The sequence below is a fragment of the Acinonyx jubatus genome, chromosome C2 (genome assembly GCF_027475565.1).
Source record: "Acinonyx jubatus isolate Ajub_Pintada_27869175 chromosome C2, VMU_Ajub_asm_v1.0, whole genome shotgun sequence".
NCBI classification, from domain to species: Eukaryota; Metazoa; Chordata; class Mammalia; order Carnivora; family Felidae; genus Acinonyx; species Acinonyx jubatus.
The window spans coordinates 85,236,532-85,264,098 of NC_069384.1; the positions used below are offsets into that span (position 1 = coordinate 85,236,532).

Here is a 27,567-nt window from a genome sequence, read left to right on the forward strand (position 1 = left end):
TACATGATACAAACTTATAAATGGACATAAAAAAGAAGTTTTTGGAAGATAAAAAGTTTTATATACATTTATGAAATTTAGCTTACTTTTATATTCAATTTTTCTGTTATATTTATCATAAAATCTAATTCTGAAAGAGATGTCAATATTATATATACATAATAATTATATATTATCTAACGAACAAATATAGAGTTCCAAGCATTCAGATGAGTCCTGTGAATACGATGAGTTGTATTATTAAAAACTCCTTCTCTTAAACATTTTCACCCTCCTTTTAGACTGACATGCATTATAATATCAGTGTCTGAATTGTACTATGGTTTTACCTGATATTACCTTTAGCAGCGTTTATGCAATAAACAAAGCATATTTCATTTGCATGGATGAGACAATCTGATCTTCTTTACCCCCACCCTCAAAACCCCCAACTTTCTTTAGGATAGACATGACATTATAGGCAGGAACTCTTTCTTCTGTTATGAAAATAGTAGCAATTCTCCATTTGCAGGTGGTAGAGTGGTCTCAACAATCAGATCATAAATTTATAAACTGTAAAGGAGTAGCCGCTCTGGCTACAGAATTAGTATTAAAAAAAAATGCATGACTTTCTCCCCGTGTGTCTCTGTCTTCAACTGCCACCTTTGCCGTTCCTCAGCTCTGTGTTGTGAGTTGCTCATTTGGTATATCATCTATTTGTGCACAGGACAAGAGGGATGAAGCAAGGAGGCTGGTTTGGCTCAGACCATTCATTAGGATCTTTGGGGTCCAGGGTCTTTGTTCTTGGGCACCCTGGGAAGGGCAGTGGATGAAAAGACAAGTTGAATAAAGGGGAAGGTGTCTAGGATACAACTATGAGATGTGACCTTACATAATAATTGAGGAGAAATGTTAGCTCCCACTGCCTAATTGGGTTTGGTTCATTTTAAAATTCTGTTTACTTTAATTAGGTTCACTGCAGAATGGGAAGCTTGCTGAGCTTGAGAATTTCCTGTCTCACAAAATAATAAAAGAAAGTTGGCTCCCTTGGTGGGCTTTTTTTTTTTTTTTTTGCCACTCTTTTACTTCACTCCTCAGCCCTCAATAACTTTAGACATCAGTGGGACTCTTTCCTGAGATGATCTAGGTTAAATGAAACCTGTCATTAGGCATTTGCTTATTTCCTTAGAGTCAGCTCAAATAGGTATACATACCATTTAATCAGCTCCTGAAAAGAAGCTGGGATGGGGTGAGAGCACCCACTGGAGACCTTTTCATTCTACATTCAACAAAAGAACAGCTGTTTTTTTAAGCATGTAACTCAATAATATTCCTTTTTTTTTTTTAATGATTATTCTCATGGCTTCTAATTCTATTTCTTTACCTCTTCTCAGAAAGGATCCTAGCAAGAAACAAACATAACATGCAAATTGGATATCTTGAGTAGAGTTTAATAAGGTGATAATTTATAAAGGTATAGGGTCAGGATTTAGGGAAAATACAAGAGATAATATGGAAATCTGGGTGTAGTAACAGTGGTCTGTTGCTAGCAGAAGCTATGGCCTTTAGTTGAGGGTCACAGTCTAACCCATGGAAACCTTGTGGAAGGAATAAATACCCAACCTCTCTTATCTCTTATCTTTGCTGGTGCACATCCCATTGACTGCACCCAACAGAGAGCAATAGTACAAGAGAGCTTGAAGTTGTTATCCTCTTCCCTTACCACAGAGCAGATAGAGAATGGATCTGGAAGGGGCAAAGGGAAGATCATTAACATTCTGTCTGACCTCTGCTTTTCTGAATCTTTCATGGGTTCTGTTTCCTCCTCCTTCCCACTACACACAAGTGCTCTCTTTAATCATTGCTTCTTCTTTTTTTTTAAGTTTATTTATTTATTGAGAGAGAGAGATAGACAGACAGACAGACAGAGACAGACAGAGACAGAGAGAGAAAGCACAATCAGGGGAGTGGCAGGGAGAGAAAGGGAGAGCGAACACACCAGGCAGGCTCTGTGCTGTCATTGCAGAGCCCAATGAGGGGCTCCATCTCACAAACCACAAGATCATGACCTAAGCTGAAACCAGGAGTCGGACATCTAACCAACTGAGCCACCCAGGCACCCCAATCATTGGTTCTTCTTACTCAAAGTTCTCTTCCTTGGTGATCTCACTGTTTTTCACTTTCTTATAACTACCAAGATTCTGTCAGTCTTTTCTAAAACTTCAGCTCTGTCTCTAGCTAGGTTGGTTTTTTATTTTTTTGAGAAACCAAAACCACAAAATAGGTCCTCTTCCTCTAGGGCCACCATAGCCCACTATATATATATATATATATATATATATATATATATATATATATATATACACACACACACACACACACACACACACACACACACCTCTTTTACGGTGTAAGGACTGTGGTAGTCTGCATATTATTCACCAAGAAAATTGTAGTCAACATAGAAAACAATATTTTTCCTTTCAGCATAACTAGGGAGAATCAGATATCTATTTTCTGATTCCATGATGTTATGTTTATTTAGTTTGGACAGGCTGTACCTGCAACTGCTGGTATGATCAGTTAGGATACCTGCACATTATAGGGCATGCAGAAGTTGAAATTAAAAATAATTCCTGAGATTTAATGTGCGATTAGAGCATAGCAATGACAACCATATACTGGGTAAATGTCAGTGACACTGTTCCAATCCATTGGCCTAAGTATGCTGACTCCAGAGCACATAATATTAATGCTTTACTATTCTGGATGTGGGAATTGTATGGAAAGGGAGGCATCAAAGTTGATGCCAAAATTTTGATTCCAAGTTTTGGGTAAAAACTTGATGATGAGAAGGCAGCAAGTTTTGAGGGGAGGATGAAGAATTCCATTTGTATTTGTGCTATCTGAAGGGAACAGTTCATTAAGCAATTGGATATGGGAAGGGTGTAGGAAGTGTTCGGAATTTAGGAAAAAAATTGCATCCAGAGAGAACGATTCAGGAGTCATGAGCATAGAAGTGGTGGTTGTATCTGTCATGAACTTGTCCCTCACAAGTATGTAGAATCAGACGGAAAGAAGAGCTTAGTTTTTATAATCTTCACTGCTACTATCTAATCCAAGATTCCAACATCTTGAATCTTTTGCAATAATCTCCTCTGTGTTCTCTATTTTGATTCTTTTTTTTTTAATTTTAAAAATGTTTATTTATTTTCAGAGAGAGAGAGGCAGACAGAGCATGAACAGGGGAGGGGCAGAGAAAGAGGGAGACACAGAATCTAAAGCAGGCTCCAGGCTCTGGGCTGTCAGTACACAGCCTGATGTGGGGCTCAAACTTGTGAATTGTGAGATCATGATCTGAGCTGAAGTCAGATGCTTAACTGATTGAGCCACCCAGGCACCCTGGATCTTTTTTTTTTTTAATGTTTATTTATTTATTTTAAGAGAGGGAGAGAGAGAGAGAGAGAGAGCACAAGCAAGGGAGTGGCAGAGAGAGAGAGAGAGCACAAGCAAGGGAGTGGCAGAGAGAGAGAGAGGGAGAGAGAGAATCCAAGAAGGCTCCACACTGTCAGTGAAGAGCCTGACATGGTGCTCTATCTCACAAACCATGAGATCATGACCTGAGCCCAAACCAAGAGTCAGACACTCAATCAACTGAGCTACCCAGGTGCCCCTTGGCTCCTATTCAGTACATTTTCCCAAAAATCCTGCAGTCCAGGTGATCTTTTTAAATGTAGGTCTTCAAGTTTAAAACCATCAAAGCTTTCTCATTATAGTTGTAATACAATCCAAACAAGTGCTTTGGAAGGGCTAAAAGACCCTGAATGTCTATAAGCCACAGGCTAGGGCTTCCATGTAACTTTATTTTATATTGTTGTATTGACTCTGTTTAAATTTCATTCATAAGTGGAATTTAAGAAACAAACAAATGAACATAAGGGAAAGGAAAAAAGAGAGGGAGGCAAACCATAAGAGACTCTTAACTACAGAGAACAAACTGAGGGTTGCTGGAGGGGGAATGTGTATTAAGGAGGGCACTTGTGATGAGAGCTGGGTGTTCTATGTAAGTGATGAATTACTAAATTCAACTCCTGAAACTAATATTACTCTGTATGTTAACCAACTAGAATTTAGATAAAAGCTTGAAACATTAAAAACAACAACAACAACAAAATAAATTTCTGGCGAACACCAAGCTCTATTCCACATCAGGGCCTTTGTTCCAACTCTTCATCTGCTTGTTCCTTTTTATCCTTCAGTTATCAGCTTAAATGCCATTGGCTCAGAGAAGTTTCCCCTGTCCTCCAAATGTAAAGAGTTCTCTGTCACTAGCTCTTGTCCTTTGCTTCATAGTATTTGTCTGAATTTAGAATTATATAATATTTTTGTGTTTACTTTTAAAATATCTACCTCTCCTATTGGACTGTAAGGACTCTACTTAATAGTCAGTGCCTACTACATAGTAAATACTCAATAAGTACTTGGTGAATTAATGAATCTATATTAATTCATCTATATTAATATATACTTCAATCATTGATATCTCTGTCATTTATTTATTCTCTGTATATCATATATTTTTCTGTCATTTATTTGTATGATTCTCCGTGCATGGGTACTAAGTAGCTGAAATTCTAAAGCTTCATTTTTTGGCTCCCTATAGGTACAAGGAGATTATTATTATACTTTATGCAAGCAATTACAGATGAATTTCTGTCAAGATCAAATAAAGACAGCAACATTTAGATTGAAGACAGGAATGACCTTCTTTCTCTATGTTCTATTTAGAAAAAAACCTCATTTCCATAATTGGCTATGGTGTTGCCTCTAAATATTATGCAAACTACCTTGAATTCTTATAATGCAAGTTGGGTGATAATGAAAAATGAATAGCAGTGGCCCCAAAGACAAGGAATCCTCTGGGTATGATTTTTTCCATTTTATTGTTTTAATTTTTTCCAATATACTTATGGAGCATAGCAAGAGTTAGCATTCATGAAATAGAGAAAGGTGGGGTAGAACCTGTTCTTTTAATAGATCTCTTTATTTTTTACTCCTTTTCTACTTGTTTTTGTTTCTTCTAGGGTAGATGGTGAGAGAAGGGCGAGTATAGGAAAAGTGAAAAATCTTATGTATAACCTGGCTGTAAAAGCCTCCTAATAAAGAAGGCACTGTGCAGCCAGTGTATCCAGGCTGAGCTCTTGTGACCCACCCTCAGCCTCTACCCCTAGAGATACATAGCCTCTTCTTCTCTATCCTGGGTTTCTCTGTTCCTGGCAGAAAATTAGATTATGAGGGGTAGCTCGAGTCTGGTTATCTTTTGTGGTTTCCCATTTGCACATAGGAACTGACAGTTTTGCCTTAACAATGGACGATAAGTAGGCTGTACCCTCTCAGCTCCTTCTCTCTTTGCCACCATCATGGGAAGCTCTAGTCACGTTCATACTTTTCATGTGGGAGGCAAATATCCATCTTCCTGTTCTGAAATATTCCCACATGCCAGGGGTCATATATCAGTTGTCTTAGAATTCCAGTCTTGGTGGTCATAACCTTGGTGGTCTGGGTTTTATGGTTCAGCAAAACCCCATTCCCAGAAGTGAGATGTTCGTCTCCCCTTTCCTAAGGTTCTTTCAGTCTTTTAAGAGTGGTTCTTTAGCGATTCTTCTACTGGGGGAAGAAAAGAAAGCCAATGTGCTTTCTACTTTTATGAATCCCCTTGCCAAATATTCTCCATTCCTTCATCTTCTGCCCCTTACAGTTTCTTCTCAAAATAGTAGCCAGAATAATCCTTTGAAGAACTCAAGTTAGATTAGGTCACTTCATTGCTAAGAATTCTCCAATATTTTCTCAACTCATTCAGAATCAAATTAAAGGTTTTTATCTTGGCCCATATGTCCCCTTTCATCTGTCCCTCACTATTTCTCTGAACTCATTTCTGCTATTCCTTTTCTTTAGCTCATTTTGCTCCTTGCTTTTCCTTGAACACACCAGTCTAGCTCCCTTCTACAGAAATGTTCTTCCTCCAAGCATCCATTTGGCTATCTGCTTCTTCTACTACTTGGATGTCATCTTCTCATAGAGACCTTTGCTGACCACCTTATCTGAAACAGCCCTCCCCTTCTTCTGGCATCTCAACAATGCTGACAGTGAATATCCTGGTGGGATTGGTTTTTTTTGTTTGTTTGTTTTTTTTTAGATCCAAAGCCATTATTTATTTACTTTAATCTAAAGTTATTATGTAAATTTTTTCACTCTATTGATTTTAGTGTATCCATTTAGCCCATATGTTCTTGAAAAGGCAGAATCATGACCCTTTTTATTAGTTCTACAGAAAATAGGTACTGAATAAATGTTTTTTTGAGGTTTGGAGAAAAATCCAGATAGACTGAATAGTTTTTGAAGCTCTCTAAAAGCTCACTCCAGGACATGTAAGTTACTGATTTATACAGTTTGGTTATTGAAAGTTATGATGAATTTTTAGTGAGCTTCCTATTCTGTGGTTTCTACTCTAACCCTTTCTTAATAACACTGTCACACCACAGTTTCTAAAGGACTGCTTTATTCACCTTCCTCCTTTGCTTAAAACCTTCAGAATCATGTGCATGTGGTTGTATGTGTGCATATGTATGCATGCATGTACATGTTAAGCAAAACCTTGCTTGCTTCCCCCCTCTTCCCTTCTACATCTCTCTCTCCCTCCCATCCTCTCTGCCATGCCACCTTCCTTCCTTCCTTCCTTCCTTTCATTACTATTATTTAATAAGCACCATTATATATTATATTTTTGGTATTTTACCTACAAAATGTCCCTATAACCCTTACAACACATTGCAAGGATCTATTTTATTCTCATTTTACAGATGGACAAAATGGGGCTTATACTGGTTAAGAAGTCTCTCCCAGTTTACCTAGCTAGTAAGTAATAGAATTACAACTAGAAGCCAAATCTGTCTATTTTAAAGCTGCTGCATCAATGTTTCCTCAATCAGAGGAAATATAAAAAATACTTTTGTTTGTGTTTTATTTTTTTACACTTTTTTATTGAGGTTTGATATAGCTACACAAATATTAAGTGTTCAGTTCAATGAATTTGTATATATATGTTCATCCAGGTAACTATCACTTGAATCAAGATCTACGTTTTCAGTCCCTTTTTAAAGATAAGAAAAATTTTCACAGATGGTCAGTGCTGATTTAAATTATTTTTATTTTATTTTTTTAAAAATGATTTTTTAGATGTTTATTTATTTTTGAGAGAGAGAGAGAGAGAGAGAGAGAGACAGAGTGTGAGTGGACAAGGGGCAGAGAGAGAGGGAGACAGAATCGGAAGCAGACTCCAGGCTCTGAGCTGTCAGCACAGAGCGCAATGTGGGGCTCGAACTCATGAACTGTGAGATCATGACCTTAGCCGAAGTTGGACACTCAACTGACCGAGCCACTCAGACACCCTAAATTATTTGTATTAAAATAAAAAAAGTTATATATAATCCATTTGTGTTTGTAGTTTTTGCATAAGAATAAAAACAAATTTTATAAATTTAATATGAATGGAACTGAAAATGTAGCAAAATTTGAATTAGCATAAATTTAATGAGACAGATAATGTGGTTTGCTAAAACCACATCTCTGCTCAACATGTGAATATAGTGTTGATCTTAGAGATAGGTCTTTTGTTTTTGTTATGCTTGTGTCATTGTGTGGTATCATTTTTTCCCATTTGAATTGCTTCAGAACCTTTACTCATACATTATTCTGTGACACCATTAAGACCTTGTTTGGTGTGAATACATCATTTATGTATCGAGTCAACTTCTATTTTTTTCTCATGAACTCTCAGTAATTAGAGTAATTAGCACCAATATAACCACATACATACACAGATATGGGCGCTGAAATCTTTTGTCGATACTTAGTATTGAGGTGGCCACATGGATAAATCTACATCAACTGTAAATATTTGCTTAGATAAGCAAATAAATGAAAAACAAAATTTAAAATTTTTTTGTAGAAAGCTTGTGGAGATAACTTCTTGTAATTGTGAAAGTGTGAAAAGCCATGGATCACAGTGACCATATCATTTTGGAATTTGTGAAACCAAAGAAAGGGAATTAGGGAATGTCAGTAACACTAAGTCATGCTAAGTAATGATAGCTTTGCTTATTGAACAGTTACAATATACAAGGCACTGTACTAAGTGTTTTACATTGTCTCTAATCCTCACAGAAACAATTATCCCAGTTTTAACATGAAGAGACTGTGGCTTAGAAAGAGTAAGTAATTTGCCCAGTATCACAGATAATTAGTAGAGCCAGATTTTAACTCAGGCAGTCTGCATTTAGAATTATGCCTCTAAGAATGTAGATTTCAAAGACTTTTTAGAAAACATAAGCAGACTACCTTAACCAGTGAACTTGAAAGAAATGTCTCAGTAATGACAACAGGCCTTCACATGATATGTTGACTTTACAATTTGAGATTACTCCAGTAATGGAGGAAAGAGAGGCACCAAATAAACCTATATGGTACACAAGAATTGAGTGATATGGAGGAAGAGTGCCAGTGGTGTTTGTACTTATTTTTCTACTTGAACTTTATGATCTTTAAAGAAAAAATGTAGGAGATTAAAATTTCAAATTTCAAGGGGATACCTTATTATTTAGGATTAGGTTTGGCTGCTAGGAACTTAAAGTTATAGTATCTTAAATAGGATAGAAATTTCTTTTTCTTGTTAAACTGTGAAGGTGGATAATCCAGAATTTGTATAGTGTCTGTATTTCATAAAGTTCTTATGACCCAGCCTTCTTTATGGTTCTTTTACGTATAGACACCATTCTGAAGGTCACCTCATGTTCCAATATGACTTCTCTAGTTCCAGCTATCACATGTACATTCCACCTACCAGGAAGGAGAAAGGGAAGAAGCACATATCTGTACTCTAGAAAGATACTCTTAAATTGCACATACTAGCTCCTCTTACTTCCCTTGGTCAAAATTAGTCAAATGGCCACACCTAGCTATATTGAAGGCTGGGAAATAGAGACTTTAGATAACTGTGTTTCTACCTAGAATTTTGGAGTTCTATTAGTAAATTAAAAAGAGATAGACACATATTGTGGGGCATCTAGCAAATTTTGCCACATAGGTATAACCAAATTCAAATAGAAGAGTAACAGAAACCTGTAATAGTAGTGTCATAAAGGATAAAAGTCTAGAATAATCTGAAGCATCTAAAAGATTTGGCTTTTGATTATTTAAAATTTTTTGTTTATTTTTAGAAAAGTAGAAAAACAGGTGATAGTTCTCACTTGGGGAAAATTATAACATTAATAGGTGATAGAAAAATAGTAGAATGAGTCCTCTATTTTTTTCACCTCTTCTATCAAAACTTATTATTAAATTGGCAGAACACGTTGATGAGAAATTGAAGGCTCAGATAATATAGCACCTTGATTGTTGCCCTCATTATTGTTTTCCTGCATTATCTCAGCAACCTCCTTTAAAAAGTTCTTGTTGTTTCTTGGCATACATTTCCTTCCCTCACCTTCCAATCAAGTAAAGAAGACCACTTCTTTACTCCCAAAAATTATTTCTGTAAAAATAAATCCTGTCATTCCCCTACTTAAAAACATTTTTTTTGGTTCTATATACTTTATAGAATTACACCTAAACTTATCATGGTACATAAAGCCCATCATGGTATGTTGTGAACTTTCATCTCATCTGTCTATTCCTTTCATGGTTTTTGAAACTTTTCAAAAATTTTGCTAACCTTTTTAGTATTTCCTGAATTTTGGATCTACTAATCCTTTTGTGCAAATGCTCCTCTGTTTTGGGGAAATTCATGGACAGTTTTAAGACCTAACTCAACTCACATGTCTCCACCTTTTTAAAGCCATGCAAAGGTGGATAGCTTTTCCTTTGTATCCACATGGCATTCTGCACATATTTCTATTGCAGCACTTGTCATATTGTAAGTAAATGTGTATTTATTTACATGTGTTTCTTCTCTGCTAAACTCTAAGATTCTCAGGAGAAACAATTTTAAACATATTGCTCAGCACTTAGTGAATGTTCAGAATGGTTATTGACTGATTGACGAGAGTATGCAGATGGTTTACATTAATTCAAGTCCTCAGGGTCAAATGAAATGCATGCTAGAGTAATTGTGATTTAGGAACTATTGCCAGATATCTTGGAAGAATTTTGGGTAGTGTAAGTATCAAAGGTCTAGAGATAGGCAATATTCCAGTTTTCATAATGGGTGTAAAAGTATGCTAGAAGTCATAGAATCACAAGCTTTAGGCCATAAAGCACATTATTAGATAGATGACTTGTGAGTATTTTAGAGAAAATACTGAAAAGTACATTTCTATTGTTATATTTTAACCCTGCCTACCTTTATAAAGTATTAAGAGGCAGGTGTTGATTCCTAGGAACCTGTAAATGTTTGCTTAGGACAAGTAAAATTGTGTGAAACTCTTTTCCTGTTTTTTTTTTTTTGAAACTTACTGAATCGTGGCTATATATTCTGTAAGGCATTCTGTACATATTTGATGTCCCTCATGTACTCTCTGTTGTGGTTTTATGTGGATCAGATGATGCATATTGTGTATTGAAAACCACAAGGTTTTCTGTATTTTCTGTATTCAGGGTTTCCCTACTTTCAGTCATTTTTTTAACACTTTAATATTTTTTTTGCCATATTCACACAGCATTTATACTTTTAACATTTATTTATTTTTGAGACAGAGAGAGAGCATGAACAGGGGAGGGTCAGAGAAAGAGGGAGACACAGAATCTGAAATAGGCTCCAGGCTCTGAGCTGTCAGCACAGAGTCCAATGCGGGGCTCGAACCCACAGACAGTGAGACCATGACCTGAGCTGAAGTCAGACACTTAACCAACTGAGCCACCCAGGCACCCCTCATTTCTACTTTTATATACCTAAAATTTTTCTTTAAATCAACTTGTTGCTTAAAACTTAAACTTAGCCTTATTCTAAAAGAAAATATCTATTATGTACCAGTGATAACTTTTCCAATATACCCTATAATACATACATAACAGTGAACAAAAAAAATGATGGCCCTGTGTCATCTTGAATGCAACCATTATATAATTTTATCACATTTTATGCTGCAATCACTAAGTGAAATATGGGAGGTATTTAGGGCTAATTCGAAGTACCACTGAGTGATTTTTTTGTCCATTGCATCATGGCATGGTGCACAATGGCAGTTGATTAATGGATTGATATCAAGTTGGAGGGGTTGTTTTGAGTGACAAATTACAAGGCTATGACCTTTGTTCTAACCTGATTCACAATTTTATTAGTGACCTGAAGACATAGGGGTGAATGGGTTCAGTTGGAAATCGCTTCCAGGGGTAATTAACTTACTGGATGATAGAAAAGGTTAAAAATTTTTGGCAGGTTTGGATTATAGGCAAATAATAGTAGCATGGTAGGAATTAATGTGGAGAATACACAATTAGATTAAGACAGATCAGTGTTCACATATAGAAAGGAGATGATCTGGCAAAATTACTTTGGCATTTTAATTGGCTCTAAACTCATTAGGAGCAGAAAAGTTTCTATAAATGCCCTAGAAAGTAAATGCAAACCTAGATTTCAGTCATGAAAGTAATGACTTTAAAATCAAGTGTCCAAATTCAGAGAGTTGAGCATTTTACAGCTGATCAATCTATATCTGGAATATTGTTAATTCCAAGATATTATCCAGAAAAATTATACAGCTGGAGACCTTATCATATGAGAGAGAGAGTTGAAGGAACTGGGCATGGTAAGCCTGAAGAAGAAAATTTTAAGTTGGGGCATGAGAATTGTTTTCAATGCAGTATTGGAAAAGCTTTTAACATAGAAGAAAAATTTTATTTATTCTGCATCGCCTTAGTAAGTCGATTTGACTTCAGCTCAATAAAAATTAAAATAATTGAACAGTCAGGGATGTTTCCTCAAGGGAAGGAGCAAGCTGCCAGGATTGCCATATGGTCATATTTGGGGGGTGTGTATGATGTGTCTAAATTGGCAGAGAGGTGATCTTTTAACTTTATATGATTTTAATTTTTACGATGATCACGTCATCAGAAAAAAAGATAATTCCCTTTGAAAAGTGAAATTTAAAACTATGTGAGAAGGGGAGTGGTTGGAGGAGACTTGTACTTTTGTCACTCAATACTTGTGTATTTTTGACTGCCTCCTTAACCTCCCTGAGCCTGAAGACCCTCTTCTAGACAGTGGGAATAATAGCACTTTTCATGCTCGATAGTTGTGAAGATTTAATTAATGCTATGAATGAAAATTCCTGACACAGTAGGACTTAGGTGTATGTAGTTTTCTTTTTCTTTTCTTTGGTCTTGATTTTACTGTTGGAAAGGACAGCCAAAAACTAGTGGGAAGCTGGAAACTTAGTCCTAATTTTGGACCTTAAACAGGTAGTCCTAACTTGTGATTTGGAAGCCATGTGGTTTGGGAAAAGTAATACAGAAGAAAGAGAATATATGTGTGTGTGTGTGTCTGTATGTGTATGTATTTAGTCACTTCTGGGAGCCCTTGTAATGTCATAGTACAGTCTTCACAGATGAGACCTATATTCATTATTTTCTTGCTTGTCTTAATGGCCAATCACTGAGCAATAAATCTGTGGGCCACATGGCCTATTCAGTTTAGCTGCAATATGGATGAAATTATGAAATCATCCATTTCACATCCTTGTTAATTGAGCTTTTATAGTAATCAAATTAGGTAGTTGTTTAATGATCCAATTAACTGTTCTACAAATTGACGCTTAGATTACTTCGTAGAGCTCTTACCTAAGCTAAGTACATATACTTGAAAGTTTAAGCTAGCTTATTACAATGATACTCTCAGCTTTGACTAACTTTGAGGGAAAAAAAGTAAATGAAAGGAGACCTCAGGCAAACAAATCATCATTCAATCCAGGCCAAGAAAAAAAAAAAGTCTTGGCAATTCATTAGACATCACGTCTTCATTTTTAGATTCTGTATTTAAGAAGTTAATACCATTTTTTCAAAAGATTATTCTCCTACCTCGATATACTGCCACCAGGTAACAATAGCTGCTACTGTTGTTAGTTCCAATCTTTCCAAAATGAAAGATTTAAGTTCTAGAACCATTCTCAAGGATTTCTAAGCAGTAGTGTTCTTCTTGTATCTCTATGATTTAGTTTTCTGTGTATTTTTCTTTTATCTAAAAAATAAGCTCTGCTTTTGTCAAGCTTAAACAATGTTAAACCACCACTATTTTAAGGACGATAACTTAGATCTATGTATCTGTTTTTGTGCCAATAGTACACTTACTTGATGATTACAGCTTTGTAATACAGCTTGAAGTCCAGAATTGTGATGCTTCCAGCTTTGGTTTTCTTTTTCAACATTACTGTGACTATTAGGGATCTTTTCTGCTTCCATACAAATTTTAGGATTGTTTGTTCTAGCTTTGTGAAGAATGATGGTGGTATTTTGATAGGGATTACATTGAATGTATAGATTGCTTTGGGTAGTATAGATATTTTAACAATATTTGTTCTACCAATCCATGAGTATGGAATGTTTTTCCATTTCTTTGTGTCTTCTTCAGTTTCTTTCATAAGTTTTCTATAGTTTTCAGCATATTAGGTATTTACCCAAAGGATACAAAAAATGCTAATTTGAAGAGGCACATGCACCCCAATGTTTATAGCAGCACTATCAATAATAGCCATATTATGGAAAGAGCCCATATGTCTATAGACTGATGAATGGATAAAGAAGATATATACAATGGAATACTACTTGACATTCAAAAAGAATGAAATCTTGCCATTTGCAATAACGTGGATATAACTAGAGTGTATTATGCTAAGCAAAACAATTCAGTCAGAGAAAGACAAATACCATATGATTTCACTCATGTATGGAACTTAAGAAACAAAACAGATGAACATAGGAGAAGGAAGGAAAAATGAAAAGGGAGTGGGAGGAAAACCATAAGAGACTCTTAAATACAGAGAACAAATTGATGGGAGGTAGGTGGGGGGATGGGCTAAATAGGTGATGGGCATTAAAATGGGCCCTTGTTGGGGTGAGCACTGGGTGTTAAATGTGAGAGATGAATCACTGGGTTCCGGTCCTGAAACCAATAGTACAATGTATGTTAACTAACTTGATTTTTAAATAAATAAATTTTAAAAGAAGATGATATCTTAGAAAAAAAAAAGTATAGAGGTAAATGTTTAAGGTACAATCCATTACCTTTTTCAGTAATCCTTCACTATTCTTCCATTAGCCCACAAACTTTTTAGCTTGAAATGAGAGCACTTGCGGTCATGTTCCCTCTTTGGAATGTCTTGGTCTCAGTGTCTGGTTTTTCTCAGCAGCTAATGAAGAACTGCTTCAAGAACAGGCAACCCATTGGTCCTTTCTCTTTTCCCTTCCCCAAGACTATTACATTGATCACAGAAAAGGTTTAGTTTGCCTTTATAGTTTTGCTAGTTTGTAACCCCCTTCTTACTTTTCTTTAATGCATGCTAATAGCCAATTATAAACTAAATTCCTTTCTCAAATATCAGCAATTGAGTTAAAAAAAAGCAACCCTTGGAGGTTATACTGGCCTTCCTCTGTAGATTTTTAGTTTAAATCTTTAGTTTAAATCTTAATATATAGTTTCTTTGCAATTTCCAGAAAACGTATTTGTATTACCAAAGATGGATTATAGTAATTACCACTAATTTCTGTAATCAAAATGGATATAATTTTCTTGGGAATGATGACTTTAATTTTTAAAATTCACTTGCCAGCATCAGTAATCTTCACACTGGTGAGGGTAGAGTTAGGGGAGAGAAAGAGGATAAAATAATGGAGATTGTTGTGGTCCCAGTTTGCATTTTCTTCTACAGTTACTAATTGTTTGACAGTTACAAAAGGTTTTAGAATATGAACTCTGCAACTGTATTTTTAAGGTATTCATTAAAACCAGTTATGCAAGTCTCCTGGTGCTTGCTCTGTTGCTCAGGCACCTAAATGACCTCAATCTCCTGTGTCATGCTATTTTTGAGCAAGGAGAAATTGCTTGAGGCCAGACTTTACAAAAATGGAGAGGAAATTGTATGTATAGGAAAAAAGTCCCTATGTGTTTAACTGACCACTTCACCAGTTACAAGAAAGATTCTTCTAACTCAGTAGCTTTAGCTGTCAAAGAAGAAATAAGAAGTACAGAATAAGTCTTAGGCTAAAATAAGAAAAAATACATCTTATGCATAAAATACATTTATGTGCAAAATGGATAGTGCTTGCACAGTTTTTACATAATTTTTAAGAGATATTTAAGGGAGGCAAAAGATCAGATTAGCAAATTTTTCTTCTAGAGATCAACAGGAGAAACTTTTAAATAACACTACATACAGCTTTCATCTTCAGAAAGTAAAATTCTTTCTAATGTCCAGTGGGAATAAAATGATTTCCAGATTATTTCTCTAGAATGTGGTAAAAATATATTTTGAATAGACATTAAATAAAGGATTCCTAGTTCCAATCAAAACAAAAGAGGTATGGAATCAACATGACATGGTGGAAAGAACAATGAAAAGGCGAGGAGAAAATTTAGATTCTAGTCTAGGTTCGTCACTTTAATAGCTGTGTGGCCTTGGGAAGCCTTAATTCATAAGCTACTATTTCTTCACTGGCAATGGAGGAATAAGAATGTATGGCCCACCTTCCTCACAGGGTTTTCTGATGAACATCACTTAGGAATACTGAGAAATGATCTGCCATAACAGCCACTATCAACCCCACTTGTTCCAGGAATTGCCCCAAAGAGAAGCAGAGGATTTTCCCTTCCTCTTTTTGAAATGTCTCTAAACTTCTGCTAGCCTTTTTATAGTCAGCCAAAGACTGTCAGTTTATCTGAAGACCAATTGGAAAGTCTTCTTCTACTTCCAGAATCCCCACCTTTATGGAACACTTGCCAATCAGAGATTGTCTCAGTATTTCCTGCATAATACTTAGTCTCCTTACTAAAACTTTTGAAACTCTGTTGAAACAAAAGATGGGTTTCCTTGCTACAAATCTTTATACCTTTGTTAATATTGTCTTGGACTTAATTTTTCATTGATAACATTTATGTGTTAGCATTTATAATGAATGTTAAATAAATATAAGACTGCTGCTTCAGAATTTTAAATTTGTTGAAGGAGATAGTAAAACCTAAAACTAAAAATTTCAGGAATCAAACTTAAAGTTCATTTGGGAAAGCATACTCTAAGGAGATATCTGTTTTCATGCTTCACAATGTAGGCCTCTCAAATTTGATAATAATCACTAATTTATAAGGGCTTTATGCATACCATTTTGGTGCCAGTTTAGTGTATCTCTCGAGGCTGACTGTCTGGCTTTGATCCCTGGCTTTACCACATATTAGCTATATGATCTGGGGCAAGTTACTCAGTGAATGCTAACATTTATGGAGCACTTACTATAGGTCAGGCACAAACATCTTATGTGAATTATGGATTATTTTACTGAATCCTCAATGAGATTAATATTATTCCCATTTTAGAAAATCTAGAAAGGTCAAGTAATTTTCCCAAGATTACACACGTAACAGTTAACACATAAACAAAACAAGAGTTGTTAATAACATATAGGTCAATGTGTTGAAATGATTATATGAGACAAAGCTTGTAATGTGTCTAACTAACCAACACATAGGAAGTATTCAGTAAATATTCCATTGTTCTTATCGATGTTACTAGGTGAGCATAATTAACTACATTGTTAAGATAGGAAACTTCAATTGATCTTAAAAAACCAAACCAAACCAAACCAAACATAATACTAGAAAGAGTGAATTGACACATTGGTACTCTAAAATAGAGACCATTAGATTAGCCAGATAAAAATTTCATAAGCTTTTTTTTGGATGGAGAAATAAAATGCTCTTTACTTGAATCCTTGCAATTGACACAGGAGAATGTCGAGAATGTCTCTAGTGGGAGACATGTAGGGGCAGTTGTGAAACAAAGGCAATAACTAGAAGAATTATAATGGTACACTGTTGAGGGGTTGAGTTTGTGGAGTGGCATACCCACCTATGACTCATTGCTGTTCTAGATTTACTTCATTAGAGGTCAATATTTAAAACTATGAGATAGGGGGAGCCTTATATCATGATTCAATATTTGAAATGCTAGTGACTTATAGATTATTTAAGTTGTTTGAAGGATTGGGAAAATAGTAGTGGCCTCTAGATTATAGTCTACCGTAGCAGGGTCTTGTTACATAGATGAATAGAATCATCTCAAGTAAGTTTGGCTAGTCAGTGAGGTAATATAGAAAGATCTGGGTTCCTCAAAAAACTAAAAATAGAACTACCCTACCACCCAGCAATTGCACTACTAGGCATTTATCCAAGGGATACAGGTGTGCTGTTTCAAAGGGACACATGCACCCCCATGTGTATAGCAGCACTATCAACAATAGCCGAAGTATGGAAAGAGCCCAAATGTCCATTGAAGGATGAATGGATAAAGAAGACGTGGTATATATATACAATGGAGTATTACTCAGCAATCAAAAAGAATGAAATCTTGCCATTTGTAACTATGTGGATGGAACTGGAGGGTATTACGCTAAGTGAAATTAGTCAGAGAAAGACAAAAATCATATGACTTCACTCCTATGAGGACTTTAAGAGACAAAACAGATGAACATAAGGGAAGGGAAACAAAAATAATATAAAAACAGGGAGGGGGACAAAACAGAAGAGACTCATAAATATGGAGAACAAACTGAGGGTTACTGGGGGGGTTGTGGGAGGGGGGATGGGCTAAATGGGTAAGGGGCACTAAGGAATCTACTCCTGAAATCATTGTTGCACTATATGCTAACTAATTTGGATGTAAATTAAAAAAAATAAAAAATAAAATTAAAAAAAAAAAGAAAGATCTGGGTCACTGCTGGGAATTTAAAACCCCAGTAGAAGTGGCGCTACTTCAGAAGAGTCCTCTGAGGATGTAAACGAAAAAAGCAAGAAGCGGAAAAGGAGGCCAAGAGGGATATCAAAAACACATTGTGCTTAGTTTATCATTTTTCTTGATTTCAGCCCCAGTTTTAACAGTGTTCATAAAAGAACAATGATTCCATTTACCTAATCCCAATTGATTAATTGATATAAACACTTTAAGTGCAAGGCATTGTGAAGGTAATAGGAATTTAAGACCAGGTAGGAGAGGACTAGGGTCATTTCAGGCCAATAAATGAGCTGTTTTGAGCTCATTTATTTAAATTGTACCCTGTAATAGTTGCCTAGACATTTAAACTCTGGGCCTCAGTTACTTCATATGTAAAATGAAAATTTTGAACCATATGATCTCTGGGGAATTTTGCAGCATTAAAATGTTATGATTCTCTTTGGCTTACTTTTAAGGAAAAAGTATGAACCTCTTTGGTTAATAAAGAATCAAGGAAATAAGCTCTTATCTTACAAGGGTGCATCCAAATGGATATGTGCATATGTACATACTTAACCACATATATACATGTTTGGCATAGTTTGAGACATAATGTTTGGCATTATGAGGATTATCATGAAAAAATACTAGTAAAACTGGAATGAGTGACATAAGATTGAAGTGATATCCAACTTAAAAAGTATTTCTGTCTTTGCAGCATGAAAGAACATAATAACACAGATGCTTTTACAAGGAGAATCTTCTGGCTAAAGGTTAGGGGGATGTAGCAATTCATGTAAGTAAAGTTCAAATTTTATTTACTCAAAAAGTAATAGCATCCTTTGCTCTATATCCCTGTGCCCTTAAGACTATAACAAATCATCCTTGAGTTTCTTGTCCATAGTTTGAAAATGGCTTTATCCTAAGAATTTTTCATTTTGATAAGTGTTTATCTCAGAAAGATTAAGCCAGGATTCTCTAAACTCACCCTTGGGAAGTATCTTAATTTAGTTTTTCAAATTACTCAACCACTGCCAATGTTATTTTGACAACTTCTTATTCAAGAAGTCTCATGAATTTAAAAGTTTATGTATAGCCAACAGATCTATTCCTCATGAGATATGGGATCTAAGGCAGTGAGACTCCATTCTTTCTTATTAGTGGAAGTGACAAGACTTACTAGAAACTGAAACAATGGGGTCAAGCACTGAATAAAGAAAAAGGAAAAAAGCAAGGCTGGGAGACTCTCAACCCAAACTAAAACATTCATGATGTCCTATAAAGAGATGGTTGTAGTTGGAGTTTCTGAGTAACAGAACACTATTTAAGAGAAACTGCTGATGATCATAAAAAGTTATAAGCAATGACAGGAGAGCCAAGGACAGAGAAGAGAAGATGAATTCTTCTTGTCTTGTGTAAATGGAAGGCCTCAATGCTTTTCAGTATGATTTGTTTAAGCTGCTTGTGGTTATCAGTGGGATACACAAGAGAGATCAAATTTCAAAGAACAATTTGAAATTTTTGATTATTTCTGCATATCCAGTAATAAAGACAATGAAGAAATAACCAAAAGTTTAAGACATTCACATGCTTATAAAATATTTTCACTTATTCATTATTCTTACTTTAATAAGCACATAACTTGAGTATCCTTCATATTCTAATCACTGGATGAAATACAAGAAAAAAGAAAAAGGTCCTTGCCCTTAAGGTGTTTAAAATCTATTTGGAAGTAAAATATAATGCTTTTGTTTTGATTAACTCTCCATGTTGCTCTAATAAACTAACTCATATGAAGCTTAAAAATTCAAGTAAAAGTTTTTCCTTTGAAATGCTTGCGAGAAGTTGAGAATAGCATTTCCTTTATGTAAAAACTGGCTAAAAGATAATGCAGCCTATTCTATTAGGCTATTAGAGCCAAATTTATTCATCTTCAATATGCTGTAATTTTATTCAGAACCTATTTTTATTCTGCTATATTCTTCAACCCTAAAATTCACATGGCCCAAGGGAAAAACATCTTGGAATGTATCATCTGTTCCACTCAGTAGTTAGACTGCTGAAGTTCCAACAGCTGGAACATATTCCTGCTTTGCATCATCTCCCTTTATCCCCATGGAGCCCTTTAGACTTGTTCTTACTCCCCCTGCTGTCCTTGGGGGAAAGCTTTTAGCATCTGGTAGCTGGGACTACACGTAAGTTAGATATAGATGCTTTTCTCTGCTGTTTATGGTCAGTATTTCAGTTTTCTAGTTCAGTCTGAGCATGTAAAGCATGATAGTGGAGGTGTGTATGTTTTTCAGGCAGGTGGGAGTTCTGGCAAGGTGGTATGAGACTAGAAACTATGTAACATTAGCTCCTTTGATAAAGATGCTTAAGCTACTTCCTTGGGAGATGAGAAAATTCTAGGGAAATGTAACAGTTGTCTTAAAAACCCTGAAAGGTTGATATTTGAATTCAAAAAAGATTTTGGTGGCTCTTGGAGTCCTAGTAACTCCTAAGGAGTGGAGGATAGTGGGAGCAACTTTTGGCTCAGCCTCAAAAAAAGAATTTTCCTATCCCTATTGAAGCAGAAGCTCAATGACTACTTATGGTCTTTTTTTTTAAATTTTTTTTAACATTTATTTATTTTTGAGAAACAGAGAGATAGCATGAGTAGGGGAGGGGTAGAGGGAGAGAAAGGAAGATACAGAATTCAAAGTAGGCTCCAGGCTCTGAGCTGTCAACACAGCCTGACACAAGGTTCAAACCCATGAAACATGAGATCATGACCTGAGCCGAAGTCGGACGCTTAACCGACTGAGCCACCTAGTACCCCAACTGCTTGTGATCTTGTAGAGGTGAAGTAAATGGGATTAGTCAAGGTGATGGGACCTGGATGGGAGTTAGGATAAGGATGGCAAATTGGTTTAATTCCCCTGCCAACTGTGATCAACTGGTAAAGCCTGCCTGGAGTCCAATGGGCCTCTGACACTGTCCAAGCTCACGAGGAAGTGCTGTGATTGATTACAATAGATTTGCATGCCATACATTTTCTCCCTCTGGGATGTTACTTCACTATTATTTCCATTCCTTAGATTCTGTGATCATCACTGCTTGGTGTTACTACCAGTTCAATATACCCAGCCAGCTCTGTGCATTCAAAACACAATTTCATATCTACAGTACTTGTCTACTACTTCTTACCTTTTGTTACCCTTGAGTGGTTAAGTATATAATTGAGTTGACCTGATTAGACTGAAAGATTATAGGAATTTTACTTCCTGCTATAATGAAATTACAAGGAAGCATAGTGGTATATTGGAACATAATTTGACTTCTACCCTCACCATTTCACTGAGACTACATCCACCAATGGTGCCACAAATGATGTATGTGTTTCCAAAGGCATGAACACTTGACAGCTTCTTGAAATATTTTTGTCTCTTGGCTCTTACCATGCTATTTCCTTCTGCTTTTCTCTCACCTCACTACTTCTTCTTAGTATCATTTACTCTCATCCAAGGACCAAAGTAAGATCCTCTTCAAGAGATGATTAAAATGTATCTACTCTCTCATCTGCCCATTCCTGTAGATTTTAATTCTGTTCTTATATTGATAATTCCAAAATTTCTAAACATAGGTGAGAACTTTAATTTTCACTCTTTTTTCTAATCACTTGCTTGAAATTACCTGTTAGATGGTTCACCTAAAACTTGCCATTCAATATGGACTCCTGATCCATCCCCTACTTTGTTTTCTTGTCCTCTTAATCATTCCATAACATAATTAGCCACCCGGGTCCTCATCCAGGAAATGTAAGGATTATTCTTGATTTTTTCCCTTCCCCCACTTCCCACCCCTCATCTATAATGATAGATTTATCATTATAAATATCTCAACTACATTTTGGCTGTGTCACTTCTCTCTCTCATCATTACTATCACCCTGGAGCAGACTACTCGTGTCTCTCATCTGGACCATTGCAGTAACCTCCTAATACTTGCCCCACCGAAGTTCAGTATTCACACAGTAGTAAGAGTAATCTTTCATTCATTCAACATTAACTCAACATTTAATTGAATACATGGAGGGATTATCATAGATGGAGCTCTTCAAGGCTCTTGGGGGTCATCAGGGAACAAGCAAAGTTTTCTGACTTTGTTCTAGTAGGAGAAGATACACACAAAAAACAGGAAACACAATAAATAAATGAAAAATATAATAAGCTAGTTGATGTACGTGCTGTGGAAAAACTAAAAGTAAAGCAACTTAAAGGAGTTAGGGAGTGCTGGAAAGTGATAGTACAGATTATAATATATAAAAGGAGGTCAGAATAGGTCTCATTAAGATGATCTTTTCATGAGAGAGTTAGCCAAGTGGACATGAAGGAGAAGAATGTTCTAGGCCAAAGAACAGCTAGAGTAAATGTCTTTCAAATGAGACAGTATCTTGTGTGTTTGAGAGACAGCAAGAGAACCTGTATGGCTATAACAGAGTGAGTATGTGAGGAGGAGTGTGGGAAGAGATCAGAGTTAACACGACAGAGACCGTAGAGCTACGTGAGAGTGTCCTACAAGGGCACTGTAAGAACTTCGACTTTTACTCTCCTTGAAAAGAGGAGTCCTTGGATAGCTTTGAGTAAAGGAGTGAAATATAATATAACTTACATTTTAAAAGGATCACTTTGGCTGCTGTTTAATAAATATTAAAGTGAAGAGTATAATGCAGAGACCAATTAGGAGGCTATTGCAGTAATCTAGGTGAGAGATGATGGATATTTAGACCAGGATGGTAATGGGAGAGGTGGTACAAATTGGTTAGATCTTGGATATATTTTGCAGATATATCCAACAAGATTTCTTGATGAATTTGGTGTGGGATATGAGAAAGATGTTTTAGGAATGACTGCAAGTTTTTAGGACTGAGCAACTGGAAAAAATGGGGTTGGCATTAAATGAGATGGAAAAAATTGAGGAGGGATAGATTTTAATGAGAAGATCAGGAGTTTTAGTCTTGGTCATGAAAACTTTAATATATTTATTAAATATTAGAGTGGATGTTGAATAGTCGTGGGATACACAAGTCTGAAGTTCTAGGAGAACATTGAACTGGATGTTGTCAGTATATAGATGGCTTTTGAAGCCCAGAGTCTGGATGAAATCATCAAAGGAGGCTTGGATGTATTCCAACATTAAGAGGCTGGAGAGAAGAGGAGAACTCATAAAAAGAGACTAAGAAGAAGGGATCAGTGAAGCTAGAGTACAAAAGAAAAGATGTAGAGCTTTAAAAACCAAGGGATAACTGATGAATGGATAAATAAAATGTGATATATATATGTATATAAATGTATATATATATATATATATATATATATATATATACACACACACACACACATTTACACAGTGGAATATTAGTGATCAACAAGAATGAAATCTTGCCATTTGCAACAATGTGGATGAAATTAGAGTGTGTTATGCTAAGTGAAATAACTCAGAGAAAGACAAATATATGATTTCATTCGTATGTGGAATTTAAGAAACAAAACAGATGAACTTAGGGAGAGGGGCACAAAAATATAAAAACAGAGAGAGAGGCAAACCATAAAAGACTCTTAAATACAGAGAACAAACTGAGGGTTACTGGAGGATATTGGGGGGGGGGATGCGCTAAATGGGTGATAGGCATTAAGGAGGGCACTTGGGATGAGCACTGGCTGTTGTATGTAAGTGATGGATCACTAAATTATACTCCTAAAATCGTTATAACACTATACGTTAACTAATTTGGATTAAATAAAAAATAATAATAAATAAAAACAAAACAAAACCAAGGAATAAAAAGGCATCAACAAGGAGCAAGTCATTAATTGATAGATTGAATAAGATGAGGACTGGGTTTAACAATACAGTTAAGGAGTTAAAGAAATCTGGGCAGCAGAAGTTTTCTTTGAGGATGGAGAGAAAAGATTTGTGTGGGTTTAAGAGAGAAAGGAACATCTTCTATGAAGTATTTTTGTCAAAAAAAAATCAGACTTCGATCTAGCTTCTGGACCTACTAGACTTTAGAAAATGCATACAGGAGAGGAACAACATGGGCAAAATGCAGACCTTAGGAACTTAGAACAAAGGGACTGGTTTCTTTAAAAAATACATTGCCATTGGTATGGGAGGAAAGGAGAGAAGTAAAGACGTGGAATCACATAGATTAGAACAGATATAAGAATATGGTGACCAACATTTCATTTTGTCTGTGATTATCCTGCTTATTGTTAATAATGATTCCTTTTCTCTCAGATATGTCCCAGTTCGGACAATAAGTTATAAAGTCACTCTATGCAAGTATAGACTTCATTTTAATCAAACAATAGACTGTAAAAGAAGTATTTATGAGATAATTTGGAAAATTGGAATACTGATGATCCATTTGGTGATATTAGAGAGTTATGGTCAGTTGTTTTAAGGTAAAATTATGTTGTGTTTATATTTTTAAAAAGAGATCTTATCTTTAGATATTTATAGATGGAGTGATATACCAGGAATTGGCTTCAGAATAATCCTGTGTGTGTTTGTGGGGGGCGGGTAGTAGTTAGTAGCACTGAGAAAACTAGAACTATATTAGGTTTATAATTATTGACACTGGGTGATGAGTATATGGGGATTTATTACACTATTCTCCTTTATTTTGGATTTGTTTAATATTTTCATAATGTTTGTTTGTTTATTTAGAGAGAATGAGAGAACACAAATGGGGGAGAGGGGCAGAGGGAGAGAGAGAGAATCTTAAGCAGGCACCGTGCCACACATGGAACATGTTGCTGGGTTCAATCTCACAACTGAGAGGTCATGACCTGAGCCAAAATTAAGAGTAGGATGCTTAGCTGACTGAGCCACCCAAGTGCTGCTCATAATAAGAAGCTTAAAAAACAGATATATAGGGAAAATGGGAAGAGGGAAAATAGAAATAGTGATTAGACATCACTTTTGAGGCATCTTCTAAATTGTCGACATAGTATATCTCTCCTTTTATTTAGGTGTTCTTTAATTTCTCTTAGCAATGTTTGTGGTTTTCAGTGTAAACATCTTGCAAATGTTCTATCAGCTTCATCCTTAAGTATCATTCATATATTTTATGCTATGGTAAATAGTATTGATTTTTAATTTCATTTCTAGTATCTAGAAGAAATATACCTGATTATTGTATATTGATTATGTATTCTGGAATTTTGCTAAACTCGTTAATTAGTTATAGTAGGTGTTTTGGTAGTTTGCATACAATTGTTTACATAGATGATTTTTTAATTTTCAATCAAGATGTCTTTTATTCATTTTTCATGCCTTTTGTACTTGTTTGGAACCTCCAGTAAAATGTTCAGTGGAAGTTGTGAGAGTAAACATTTTTGTCTTGCTCTTGTTCTTAAACAGAAAACTTTGTCTTTCACCATTAAGAATGATATTCTCTGCAGTTTTAAGTGCACTTCATTAGGTTGAGGAAATTCCTTTCTATTTCTACTTTACTGAGTGTTTTCAACATCTTATCTGCACCTATTGATATCATCATATATTTTGTTTTTCTTTTTTTAGTCTGTTAATATGGTAAATTACATTGATTTTTGAATGTTAAACTAACTTTGTATTATTCATTCAAATACAAATTGTCAAATGATATATTTTCTCTTTTTGTAAATATTATATGTTGGGTTTACTTGTTAAAGTTTTATTAAGAATGTTTGCATCTGGGGCGCCTGGATGGCTCAGTTGGTTAGGCCTCTGACTTCAGCTCAGGTCATGATCTCACAGTCTGTGGGTTCGAGCCCCACGTCGGGCTCTGTGCTGACAGCTCAGAGCCTGGATCCTGCTTCAGATTCTGTGTTTCCCTCTCTCTCTGCCCCTTCCCTGGTCATGCTCGCTCGCTCGCTCTCTCTCTCTCTCTCTCTCTCAAAAATAAATAAATACACATTAAAAAAAGAATGTTTGCATCTATATTTTGGGGGAAAATTTAATTGATCCATAGTTTTGTTTTCTTGGAATATTCTTAGGTTGTGGTATCAGGGTAATACTGGCCCTATAAAATGAGTTGGGAAGTATTAACTGCCTTCAAATTCTGGAAGACTTTATGTAGAATTCATACTATTTCTTCTTTTAAATATTTGGTAGAAGTTAATAGTGAAGTCCTTTAGACATGGAAAGTTTCTGAGAAGATTTTAACTACAAATCCAATATATTTAATAGATATTAGGCTATTCAGATTATCTGTTTCTTCTTGTGTGAGCTTTGGTAGTTGGTGTCTTTAAAGGAATTTGCCCATCTCAGTTGTCAAATTTATTGGAATAAAGTTGTTCAAAGTATTGCCCTTTCCCTTTTTAATATCTGTAGAATTGCTTTCTCATTCCTGGTAGGTAGTTGTCTCCATACTTTCTTTCCTGATCAGTCTGACTAGAGGTTTATCCATTTTATTGATCTTCTCAAAGAATCAATTTTTGTTTTCATTGATTTTTGTATCATCTTTCTGATTTTCTTTCATTGATTTCTCCTCCGATATTTAGTATTTCTTTTTCTGCTTCCTTTGCATTTTGTTTTCTCTTTTTTATGAGATTCATAATATGAAAGGTGAGATCATTAATTTGAGACTTTTCTTCTTTCCCCATGTAAGAGTTTAGTGCTGTAAATTTTTTCTTTAGTAACTCCTTTAGCTGTATTCTATAGTTTTGGTGTATTTTAATTTTCATTCAGTGTGAAATATTTTCTAATTTCTTTTTTGCTTACTTCTTTGGTCCATGGGTGATTTAGAAATGTCGTATTTTATTTCTAAATATTAGAGTTTTCCAGAGAGGTTTCTGTTATTGGTTTTTAATTTAATTTCATTGTGGCCAGAGAACAAACTTTGTATATCTTGAATCCTTTTAAATTTGTTGAGACTAATTTTATGACTTCAAATGTGGTCTATCTTGGTAAATGTTTAGGTATACTTGAAAAGAATGTGTATTCTACTGTTATTGAGTGGTATGCTATATAAATGTTAGGTCTAGTTTATTGGTAGCATAATTCAAATCTTAAACATCATTATTGATGTTCTGATCACTTCTTCTATCTATCAAGTTGAAATTTCTTAGTATAATTGTGAATTTTCTGTTTTTCTTTGCAGTGCTATTAGATTTTCCTAAATGCATTTTTTGGGGGGTGCATAAATGTTTTCTTCTTTTTTTAAAAAAAGACTTTTTTAATGTTTTATTTATTCTTGAGAGAGAGACAGACAGACAGATTGTAAGTGGGGGAGGGGCAGAGAGAGAGGGAGACAGAATCCAAAGCAGCCTCCAGGCTCTGAGCTGTCAGCCACAAGCTGAAAGATCATTACCTGAGCCAAAGTAAGACGCTTAACTGACTGAGCCACCCAGGTGCCCCATAAATGTTTTCTTCTTGATTAATTGACCCCTTTATATTTTGTTGTGTTTATTATTATGTGAAGAATTATATTTTTAAATGAGTATTGCTGATAAAATAATATGTATCACATATATTTGTATATAATATAAATATATATTATATATGTATAAGTATATATCATATATATTTATGTGTATACATACAAATATATTTATAGAGAGACTTATTCATAGCCACTTTTCATAACTTTCTTATTA

General features: G+C 35.2%; 1 long non-coding RNA gene across 1 annotated transcript in view; it reads left to right on the top strand.

The window, feature by feature from the left end:
• The window catches only part of LOC113599871 (uncharacterized), a 135,896-nt gene extending 114,164 nt beyond the window's left edge, over window positions 1-21,732 (top strand). The window contains exon 3 of the long non-coding RNA XR_003420811.2: window positions 18,664-21,732. This is a non-coding gene — a long non-coding RNA (uncharacterized LOC113599871). The remainder of the gene's footprint in view (window positions 1-18,663) is intronic.
• Window positions 21,733-27,567: the final 5,835 nt, after the last annotated feature.